Source organism: Amphiura filiformis, chromosome 14 (assembly GCF_039555335.1).
Source record: "Amphiura filiformis chromosome 14, Afil_fr2py, whole genome shotgun sequence".
In the NCBI taxonomy this organism is placed as follows: domain Eukaryota; kingdom Metazoa; phylum Echinodermata; class Ophiuroidea; order Amphilepidida; family Amphiuridae; genus Amphiura; species Amphiura filiformis.
Window position 1 is genome coordinate 51,296,562 of NC_092641.1, and position 9,771 is coordinate 51,306,332.

A 9,771-nucleotide genomic window follows, 5' to 3' on the forward strand; every position below is an offset into this window, starting at 1 on the left:
AATTCCAGGCCATCTACATCTACATCTACATAAATACTCAACAAAGTTGCATGAAAGCAATATCTAGTTGAGGTGATCAAAGGCGCCAGTTGAATACAACATGGCTATACAAAACTGAAGGGAAAAAACATTAAATTACATATTATTAATACAACTCTTGAAGCAGTCAACTGATTTGGCAATATACACGGAAGGAGGTAGGGCGTTCCATTCTATGATTGTCCGGGGGAAGAAACTATATTTGTAGGTGTTTATGTGAGGTGTCATAACTCTAAACCTTTGGGGATGATATTGACGAGTTTTAACTGTTTATTTGTTAAACTGCGATTTTTACTTTTTGAGAAATCAATGAACGTATCAAAAAACTTTTCGCAAATCGATTTCAAATTGCCCGTACCGTTAACAGAATAAATAAATAGTAATGTTTGATGTCCTACTAAAGTAGCAATCAATCAATCTGCTCACTCACTCAATCATCACGTCGTTCAAATAACCAATAAATCGAAAAAATAAAATAAAATAAAATAAATAAATAAATAAATAAACAAATAAACAAATAAACAAATAAACAAATAAACAAATAAACAAATAAACAAATAAACAAATAAACAAATAAATAAATAAATAAATAAATAAATAAATAAATAAATCAGCACTAAGAAAAAACTATGGCATAGCAAGGTTTCGAACAAGCGACGATCAGCACAGCAACTAAGCAATCATAACGCCTTAGACCACTCGGCCACCGAACCATACATCCTACTCCATACCAAAGAAATAAATTTACCTCTAGCGTTACGCACTATTGGCACATGCCCCGGACACATGCTTGTAGGTAAAGATCCTACGTAATAGAAAAGCACGAAAGGTACATAAAGGATCTATCCCTTGAAGTCATACTAACCAAATAAATATATAGAGGTCATTGACATGTGACCAATTCAGTGGCGTAGCCATCTTTCTTGGTCGGGGGGTGGCAAAATACAATTTTGGGGCACGGACGAAAAAATTGCAGTTGTATCATACAATATATAGAATTTGAATGATATGCGAAAGAAGGGCGAAAAAAATGGTATTTTACACCATATTCACCCATTATCCGGCTGAAAAGGGCTTTATTGTTACAATGTGCGCGCGTAGCACGGAAACATTTTGTATTTCACACTATTTTGGCCCTGAATTTTGCTAGAAAAGGGGCTCCTTGCCCTTTTTCTTTTCCTTTGCCCTCCTAATTTTCTCTTTCATTTTTTGTCAGAGGGCACTTTTTCTTCCATTTTTTTGTCAGGTCTGCAGTCAATATTTACAGTTTTTCATTTCAATGATAAATATACTTTATACGGTATATATTCATTAATTTGATTTATAGCAATATTTACAGGATTTTTTTTCCACGATACATAACATATTTTGCTACGATACGATAAAGAAAGTTAAGTATTCGTTTTAGGAATACCGCATCACTAAATGTTGCGACGGATACTGATGGTGTCTTAGTGTCCGAATAACTCTTCTTCGCGTGTCCAATAACCCGGGAGGGTGGGTATTTGGATTATTTTTTTGACGGGGATGTGCAGCTCGAGCTTCAGAACCCTTACCCATTCCAACACTAGTGGAAGTTTTGGATGAGAAAACGGACATTTTGATGAGAATCGGCCAAAATGGTGAGAATTTAATTTTCTCATTCTTTTGGATGAGAAAATAATAATCGGGGATTAGCAATTCCCACCAGTTTTAATAAGACAATAATGATTGACACACACACCAGGAAGTTTCTCATCCAAAAGAATGAGAAAATTAAATTCTCACCATTTTGGCCGATTCTCATCAAAATGTCCGTTTTCTCATCCAAAACTTCCACTAGTGTAGGTGTTCGTGATCGCAGTCTTTATTTAACACGCCACGCCGGTAGATGTCGTTGTAAAGCAGTGTTTGAGTTGGTGGTGGTGGTGGGAAGGGGGGGGTTATAAACAGTCGATAACCGACCATGAATGATCAATTAATTGTCAATATTCAATTAAATTCTAAAACCTAACAAGCAAATGATGATCACAGACTGTCATGTTCAATCGCAGTCGCTAAGGATGATTAGGTCGGGGGGGTAATATGTGTGTGGTTGAGGGTGATGGAGGAAAATCGATAATCGATAATCGATAATCGATTATCGATTATCGATTATCGATAATCAATCATTTATCAATACAAAATGTTTAAAATGCATAGGCCTACGCAATCGACAAAACTAGATATCTGCAGTAATTTGAAAATATGATATCTCTAAAGTGCTAGAAAACCAACATTTTTGATCATTTCTATGCATATCATATCTCATGCAACCTGAATGAACCAAATTTGTTTCCACTTGGGATTTCAACAGCTTAAAATTCAAATTTTTCGTAAAATACGGTTCAAATATTTTGTTCTGAATTGGAAAATCTCTCTTGGTATAAAATGGCAATAAGAGGGATTTTTATCGTCAATTTCAAACTTTGTTATCTTAATCATCATGGCCGTGGACACATGATACTCTATTTTGAAAGCCACCCGAGTTTCCATTTTGACAAACGAATCAAAACAAAAATATCTTTAACGTTGTCGTCAATACAAGAAAAATCACAAAAATGCCTTTTTCTCAAGAAAAATTTAGCACCCGAAAATAAATTTTCTTAAAATCGTTTTTAAATTCTTTATATATGCTTAATAACTTAAAAAAAAAAAAAAAAAAAAAAAAAAAAAAAAAAAAAAACCCTATACTAAAATATCGTAAAGTAACACGTGCTAGTATGATAGCCTTATTGTTGGGGGGTTTGTGACCATGGTCATCAGGCAAATCAAATTAAGACAAAACTCGAGAAAAAAGATAGCCAGCAGTACATAGAGTATCATGATGCCTACACTAGTGGAAGTTTTGGATGAGAAAACGGACATTTTGATGAGAATCGGCCAAAATGGTGAGAATTTAATTTTCTCATTCTTTCGGATGAGAAAATAATAATCGGGGATTAGCAATTCCCACCAGTTTTAATAAGACAATAATGATTGACACACACACCAGGAAGTTTCTCATCCAAAAGAATGAGAAAATTAAATTCTCACCATTTTGGCCGATTCTCATCAAAATGTCCGTTTTCTCATCCAAAACTTCCACTAGTGCAAGGGTCATTTTAAATAGAGACCCATTATGTAAAGATTTTCCGAAAATTGGGATCCATATCTAAAGATTTTCAGGAAATAAGGACCCCTATCTAGGATTGGAGTTTGAAAATATTAAAAGCAACACATTTTTCACACATAGCACAGAAAATTTAAAAAGGATTTTTCTTCAGAACATAGACCCATGTCAAAGGATTTTTCTTGGAAAACCTACCCATAGAGCGGCACATCCCCATATGCATTTACTGCCCCTCCTCCAATAGCCTTCATGAATGCTGAACGATATCTTTGGTTATTAAAACCGTACAAATATGGATTGACTGACATGTTGAGAACCAACAAGCAACTTGCAGCCCACGGTAGTATAACCTCCTCTGTATTACCGTTATACAATAATTTGAACGATAAAGCTATAGCTGATGTTATTGATAGAGTGCAAGATATATAAAAAAGAATAAAACCGTTGAAGAGTCCCAACATAATTATTGTGAAAGTGTGCCAACTATTTTTCCCTTGATTTTAGCTGTATGATTACTATATGTGGGATTCAAAGTCATTCAATTGCTCTGTTTTCCTGCAAACACAACGACTGTTGCTGATCCCTCGTATTCAGAATGCAATTCTGTTGTGCTCTCAGGTCCCAAAAAAAATACGGTGCAAACGTTGCCATCCGATTCCTTAAGTGTTCGTATTAATTTAACTTACAGCAATATTTACTGGATTTTTACGACGCTACATACTTAACGCTACATACTTATACATTAACTTAATTTAATAATAATAATAATAATAACAGGCTCTTATATAGCGCCCTTAACCCAGAAGTCTCAAGGCGCTTAACAAACTAAAAACCTAAGTACAGCATAAAAATACCAGTATACTTAAGCCTACAATATACAGACAAATCTTAGAATAAAACTAATTTATAGCAATATTTACAGTTTTTGTTGTTTTCCACTTTAAACATTAATTTATTTTATAGCAATATTTACAGGGTTTTTTCCACGATACATATTTTTGCTACCATACGATAAAGAAAGTCAAGTATTCGTTTTAGGTAAACCGCATCACTGCGTAATGATGTTCTGTGATACTGATGGTGTCTTAGTGTTCGTTTTTGAATTCGAATTTCTTTTCTTCGCGCGTCCAAATTGGACTCCAATAACCTTCATGAATGCTGAGCGATATCTTTGGTTAGTAAAACCATACACATATGGATTGACTGCTGAGTTGAGAACCAACAAGCAACTTGCAGCCCACGATAAAGCCTCCTCTGTGTTGCCGTCTTGACTCCAGATTATGTGAGGAGCGTTTCGAACGATAAAGCGATATAGCTCATTGAATTGATACGGCGCAAGACATAAAAAGAAAATGATACCGTTGATTATTAGCATTCTGGCAACTTGGTTGCGAACTTTGTTGGTACTCGAACAAGTTGGACCAACTTGTTTTTCGTTCTGTGTGACATTACGATTACCGAGACATGTAATTATTTTGCCATACAGTATGGTATTGATAATAAGTACTATAATAAACGGATTGGAAAGCAAAGAGCACTAATGTCATAGTATATGTCGTGAATGTGTGAACAAAAGTATTTGACATTTGGAAACTTTTCCCAATGGCTTCCTGACGGCCAGAGAATGCAATTACTTTTAATCATCCCCTTTAATGGTGCTCCAAAGACAGCGGACATTACAATAGCGACGGTCCATGTGATGACTGCCAGAACGATAGTGCGCTTCTTAGAGTTAACAACACGATGTTTTATTGGGTAGCAAATCGCAAGGAATCGTTCAAATGTCACGAGCGTAACCAGCGATAGTGAAGCAAAAAATGCTGCATATTGGATACCATACGCAATAAAACACTGGGCGTTTGTGCGAAAAATATCTGAGCCCCTCAGACCACTGGATAATGCATACTGAACACAGTACGTCAGCGTCGTCAAAGTTAGGTAGAGAAGATCTGCCACTGCAAGATTGGCGAGGTAAAAGTTGGTCAACGTGTGCATTTCTTTGACTCGAGCAATTACGAATAAAAATCCAACGTTACCGATGAATCCAAAAGCAAGAACAATGGGAAACAGAACAGTTATAATGAGCTTCTCGAAGTCCTGGTATTCGAAGAGATATTGATCGGGCCATAAAAAGCAGGTACGTAAATATCATTTTCTTCGCAATGATCTGGTCTTTCCAAATCATAAGCGCTGTAGCTGAAGCTGTTGCTGTAGTATGACATCTCTTCCTCTGATGCCATTGATAAATTTGATAAATCCGTCGTTGACGATGTCATATTTGGTAAAGGCTCCATAATTTCTCTGATGTTGAAATAATCAAGCGGTATTACTCCTAAATACGTTTAAATTTTCTGCATGAGATTTGCCAAGCAAGGGTTCACTGAAGTGCGGGAATTTGGTACTTTAGCATCGAACGCTTTCAGAGCATTATATATACAGCATGTCTCAAAATAAATTGTGCAAGTAGAAAGCGCCATCTTCGGCAATAAGGAGATGATTCTGTGACATGATACTTACATCAACGTCAAATACCGTTTATTTCATTTATTTTGGTTTCAGCAAGCCAGAGATCTGCTTTACTAACTTTTTAGAAATTTAGAAAAACAACATTCATTTTTAAGATTAGAAATGATTATGTAACAATATTGTTCAGTGCAATATTTCGTTGAGATGATTTTAATTCTACAACTGAGTGGGCAATATTTGTTTGTCTTTAAATATGTGTTGAGTAATAAAGAGAACAGCATTTACCATGATTTAATTATTGACATGTACATGTATTTAATTTGAAAGCAGAATGTGATATATTTATTTTCTTTTAATCTGTATCAAATGGAAAAAGAGAATCATTATACTCGTATTATTATGATAAAACAGTAAAAACAATTATGTATTGTTGTGTAATCGATGCATTCTTTTGATTTCCCGAAGGAACTCTTGATAAACTTGATGCTATCATTGATTTACATGTACAGCACTCTTCCCTAGTAAAAGTGGCACAATTGTAATAATACCCTTTCGTTTTTAAATAAACATATCTCGAGATTAATACAAGCAAATTCAACAGAACAATCGGCATTGAAAGCTAAGACTACGCCCTTGACAATGCTGTAAGCGTCATGTCACAGTATTTTTAATTGCACATTTATGAGACATGCTGTATAGTATATCTACCGCATTTAAAAAATGCTTCATTCGGATGCGTGTTTAATTTTCATTCTCACATTACGATGTTTAGCACGTTTTTCACAAAAGAAGGAACCAAGCTCTAAAAGCGCTCTAAAAGCTATATATGTGGGGTAAAAATAGCAAAACTAAATTTCAGATAATATATATTAGGCAGAATTGTTTTTGAATTTGCTTTTCATCAAACAGTTTACCATTATAATACTAGATAGTTGACAACTTCATTTTATGCGGATGCGTGTTTAATTGTCATTCTCACATTACTCTTTACGATGTTTAGCACATTTTTCATCAAAGAACTAATCAAGCTCTAAAAGCTTTTATCTATAGTGTTTGAATTTGTAGCTACCTGCGTCATAAGATGTTCTCTGAAGTGGACTAAATTTCCGTAAATATAAGGCAAAACATACGTTTCTTGTACTTGCTTTTTACTAAAACTCTACAAAAGTTTTAACTATATGATATGTAGTGTAACAATAGTCAAATTTATATTTGGTTTTATAGTTACTTGTGTCGTGGGATGTGCACTGAACTGGACTTAATTTCAGATAATATAGAGCAAAATGTATGGGTTCATTTTTGGTTTCCTGATTTCTTTTTGTTTGTATGGAAATGGCTAAAAATAATTTTAATAATGTTAGCCTCATATACCATTGTATATTATATACCTCATCTAAAGATTCCCGTTATCTGATTGGTTAAAAGAGCGGGCATAGTTTTGACTATGCCCTCAAAAGTAACTATTCCCCGGGTATAGTTCTGCGTGTGCGTTGCGCCCAGCGTAAAATGATATTATGCACGCGTTAATGTTTTCGCGCGCTATAATTACGCGTAAATCGCAGATTGTAATGATCTGTGCCGTTCGCCTTGAAAGTATTAATTTCTCTTTCCAAAATCGGTGCTTTTAACCAAGTAGATGACAAGAATCTTAAGATTTGGTATATAAAACAAATATTGACTGCTTTTATTCGGGGCATGGTTAAAATTATAGGCCCGCGGTGATCTCAAAACCATGACTATGCCTCTCGGCTACGCCTCGGGACATAGTCATGGTTTTGAGATCACCTTGGGCCAATAATTTTAACCATGCCCCTCATAGCAGTCAATATTAATTTTTTATACTATGTGATATTTTTCCCTGCGCCTCCGAAGTTGTAATTGAACTTCAATGAAATACATATGACGAGCAAAGTTTAACAAACCATAACCCCGCTTCTGGATATCGTTTGAAGTCAAATGATATACCATTTTTAAGTTTATGATGTTTATTTTTAAACACGAAATAAAACAAAATTGACCGGGGAGGAATTTACGGCTCATTCGCCGTGAACGGTCACATATAGTGAGTCTGTTTTCTATATTTTGTCCATCGTTTTAATCATTATGGAGGTTGATTTTGGTAGACTTTTAGTATGTTAATAAAGGCACCTAAGGGAGCGATCGTTATTTACGACAGGGGGAATGGGCGGGTTTTTTTTGTCTTGAGGAGGGGGAAGGCGAAACTTTTCGTTGAACCAGGAGAGGGTTATTAAGTTTTAAATTCGGGAAAACAAGGAGGAATCGAACATTTTGAGGGGACGCGAGGGGGAACGCGATTTTTTTTGTCGATATTTTTCCAAAACGCCCATCCCCCTACCGTAAATAACGATCGGCCCCTATTAGAAATGTGTTCCGCCAAAAAATTCCATGTTGCAATTTTTTTAACCTTTTCAGCTGATTTTACTGGCATAATGTGCTAAATTTGCCTCCAACAACATATGTTAGAAAAACAATTATCAAGCACTTAAAACAAACTCATATTCCCCATAAAAACAGCCGGCTCTTAACACGCGAAATTTTCTAGGGCAATGACGTCATGGTTATTTGTGCAGAATGTGCTCAAATTGGGTCAAAAAATCATGTCGCACACAATGAATTATAATTTTCACGAATGCTCTAACTTCCATTGTTAATTTCTTTTGTATAATCAAACAACCAGACTAGACTCAGAAAAATGGTAATGTTTTTTAATCTTTCATTAATTCCTTTTATAAACCACGGCAGGTTGTTTGAGGCATTAATGGTCAAAACACTGTGTCGCAGATGAAATTTTTTGATATTTAATGTTGTTTATTCTTAAACAGACGTGCATTCAGTTGGGAAAAAATATGGGCATTTAGGGGGCAGGGCAGGCTAAATTGACTGGGTGGGCAAAATAATCTACTAGGTACTAGACATTTTTTACCACCCTGCTTCCCCTTTCCAAAAACCTGGACCTTCCATTTCCTGTTCTCTTTTCTTTCTTCCATTTTTCTTTCTTTCTTTCTTTCTTTCTTTCTTTCTTTCTTTCTTTCTTTCTTTCTTTCTTTCTTTCTTTCTTTCTTTCTTTCTTTCTTTCTTTCTTTCTTTCTTTCTTTCTTTCTTTCTTTCTTTCATTTTCTTTCTTTCTTTCTTTCTTTCTTTCTTTCTTTCTTTCATTTTTTCTTTCTTTCTTTCTTTCTTTCTTTCTTTCTTTCTTTCTTTCTTTCTTTCATTTTTTCTTTCTTTCTTTCTTTCTTTCTTTCTTTCTTTCTTTCTTTCTTTCTCTATTTATTTATTCTTTCTTTCTTTCTTTCTTTCTTTCTTTCTTTCTTTCTTTCTTTCTTTCTTTCTTTCTTTTTTCTTTCTTTCTTTCTTTCTTTCTTTCTTTCTTTCTCTATTTATTTATTCTTTCTTTCTTTCTTTCTTTCTTTCTTTCTTTCTTTCTTTCTTTCTCTCTTTTTCTTTTTTCTTTTTTCTTTTTTTTTCTCTGTCTTTCTCTTTTTTCTTTTGTTTTTCTTTCTTTTCTTTCTTTTCTTTCTTTTCTTTCTTTTCTTTCTTTTCTTTCTTTCTTTCTTTCTTTTCTTTTCTTTCTTTTCTTTATGGGTGGGGCCTGTGTTCGCGCCTGCTCTAAGGTAGCCGTTCCCAAAGTATTTCTATATGCATCTGGCCATATCAAATGTGGTATTCAAGAAAACGGAAAATGGGCTCCACAACTGTACTGCATATTTTAAGCACGGATATATTGTCACTGCTATGTTAAAATATTCCCTCAGTGTTGCTGATTCGGTTTAGGTGTAAGTTGCGACTATTGCATTAGAATTTTATGCCAATGCAAATCATGTTTAAAAAAATTAACCTATTTCATTGAAAGATCGTATGGCTTTAATAGAACACTAGGTAAATGCTGAAATTACAATTTACATTTAAGTGTATAATATTATTCAGCTTAAATGAAAAATGAAAAACTGCCGGTTGAAAGTGCTCGATTCAATTGAAGAGCGGTAATATAGTAATAAGTTCAAGTGTATATATTAATTCAACCTTTACAAGTTATTGTTTTTAAGACGTTACACATACATTAGTTTAATGTATAGCAATAATTACAGTGTTTGTTTTATACGGTACATATACATTAA